The sequence below is a fragment of the Scylla paramamosain genome, chromosome 8, assembly GCF_035594125.1.
Source record: "Scylla paramamosain isolate STU-SP2022 chromosome 8, ASM3559412v1, whole genome shotgun sequence".
NCBI classification, from domain to species: Eukaryota; Metazoa; Arthropoda; class Malacostraca; order Decapoda; family Portunidae; genus Scylla; species Scylla paramamosain.
In genome coordinates this window covers 2,275,001-2,277,500 of record NC_087158.1, presented here as the reverse complement: position 1 = coordinate 2,277,500, position 2,500 = coordinate 2,275,001, and the positions used below count along the sequence as shown (strand labels likewise).

General features: G+C 42.9%; 1 protein-coding gene across 3 annotated transcripts in view; it reads left to right on the top strand.

Annotated features, from left to right (window-relative positions):
• The window catches only part of LOC135102691 (insulin-like growth factor-binding protein complex acid labile subunit), a 207,580-nt gene that overhangs the window by 153,665 nt on the left and 51,415 nt on the right, over nucleotides 1-2,500 (top strand). The gene's annotated exons all lie outside the window — the stretch shown is intronic.

The following is a 2,500-nucleotide window of genomic DNA, read 5'->3' as shown; positions in this document are numbered from 1 at the left end:
GATTCACAATTTGCCCTCAACCAACCACAGAAAAATAAATTGATAGATAAATAATGTTTTGGGCGGATGTGTTTGTAAGCGCATGTGTGTGTGTGTGTGTGTGTGTGTGTGTGTGTGTGTGTGTGTGTGTGTGTGTGTGTGTGTGTGTGTGTGTCCCTCTCTCTCCCTCTCTCTTTCTCTTTCATCTTTACTTTCTTCGTTTTATTTGATGGTTTTATTGGCTTTTTTATGGTATTGGTAAGTTGGCCATATATTGAAAGCTGTTTTTATTTATTTATTTATTTATTTATTTTTCATTATTTCTCAGCCTCGTGTGTGTATAAAAAGGGTTATAGTAATACGTTCATTAAAAAAAAAAAAAGTGTCATAATTCATTCATTCATTCGTTTCTGGCTGACACACTGGTCTCGTGACCGCCACACCTGGGTTCGACTCCCCGCACCTTAATGGGAAGTAGAAATAAAGTGAAGGGGAAAAAAAAAAGAAAAAAAAACATTATTCTCGCCGGTTTATTCATTGTAATCCATCACACTTACAACACGATCCATAAATTGCCTCCCCTCGCCCCCCCCCCCTCACCTGTCCTCACCATCACCACCACCACCATCACCACCTCCACTCAGCCACGCCCTTCTTCCCTTCCACAACTCCTCCCCTTCCTTTCTCTCCATCCATATCTCATTCTCTTCCTTCCTCAACCTTCCCCTTCCATCCATCCACAATTCCACCCCTTCCTTTCCCTCTCTTTCCCATCCACCCTTCCACACATGCCGCTTCCTTCATTTTTCCTTCAACTTTTGTTTTTATTTCTCTTCTTTCAACCATCTCTTTTCATTATTCCACACTTCGTCTTCCACTTCTCTTCCCTTCCTTTCCCATCCACCCTCCCACACGCTCCGCTCTTTCCTTTCCCTCTATCTGTTTTCCTTCACTTTTTTTCCTTCATTCAGTCACGTTTTTTCCTTCATTCAGTCACGCCCATCTATCATTCCATATTCTCTCGCTTTTCCCCTTTCTTTCAATCAACTTCACTTCTCCCTTCCATTTCTTTCCTTCTTTTGTCTTCTTTCCTCGTCACTTTTTCTGCTTTCTTCTCGTTCCTTTCTTTCTTTCTCCTGTTTATTTTATTTTTCTTCTTTTTCTACAACTTTTTTCTTTCACTTCGTTTCCTTCATTCTTTTCTTTTCCTTTCCTTTCTCCTCATTTTCTTTCATCTTCTTTGTTTCCTCTTTCATCTGGTTACGTTCTTCTTCCTTTCCCTTTCTTTTTTTCCTTCCCTTTTCTTTCTTTATCACGGTTTTCTTTCTCTTCTATCTCATCCATTTGTTTTTGTTTTTCTTTTTTTTTTCTTATTTTCCCTTTTTTTTCTTCGACACGCCCTTCTTCTCATTTCCTTTCCTTCTTTCCCTCTTTTCTTTTCTTTTTTTCTCACTCTGTCATTCTGTCACTTTCTTTCCAAACCTTCCGTCCTCTTTCTTTACTTTTCCCTCTTCCTTCTTTCCTTCTCTCATTTCCCTCATCCCTGTTTCTTTCCTCCTCTCTTCCTTCAATCTTTCCTTCTTCCTCACCTGACTTCTTTTCCTCCCTCCCTCCCTCCCTTACGTTACCTAACCTCACTTTTCTCTTACCTCCCCCGTTCCTCCTCCTATCCCTCCCTCCTTTACCCCCCTTCCCACCCACTAGAACACCCCTCGCCCATCATTCAGCCCATCACCTTCAACCTTCCTTCTCTCTCTCTCTCTTTCTCTCTTCCCTCTCTTTCTCTCGCTTCACTCTCCCATCAATCTCTTCCTCACCCATCACTCCCGTCTATATTATCCTGTCAGGAGGAAGAGGAGGGGGAGAGGAGGAGGGGGGTGCAGTGGTTTCTCCTTCCTTTGCATAATTTCACCTCCTCGTCATTCTTTCCTGACTTACGGTTGTCATAATTTCACTGTAGGATACGAATGATTTTACTTCCTGCCTCAGTACGTGTCGTGAGATTTATTGAGGGAGAGAGAGAGAGAGAGAGAGAGAGAGTTATGTTTACTTATCCTGAAATGACTTGGGTTAAACTATTTTCTTGGGTCTCTCTCTCTCTCTCTCTCTCTCTCTCTCTCTCTCTCTCTCTCTCTCTCTCTCTCTCTCTCTCTCTCTCTCTCTCTCTCTCTCTCTCTCTCTCTCTCTCTCTCTCTCTCTCTCGTTTTGTTTTGTCCCCTTCGTTCTTGTTTTTCTAGTTATTTAATTGTATCTTTATTATCCTCTTATTTCCTCCTCCTGGACACTACTACTACTACTACAACTACTACTACTACTACTACTACTACTACTACTACTACTACTACTACTACTACTACTACTACCACCACTGCATCGGATGTCCCCTCTCTTGTCCCCTCTAGGCCCCGGAAATGAGGGGAACCGCTGCACCCAGATGAGGGGAGGCCGGGCGGGGCGAGGGGAGAAAGGGAGAAGCAGCGTAGTGTGTGAGGGGAGGTGAGGGGAAGAAAGAAAAGACGAA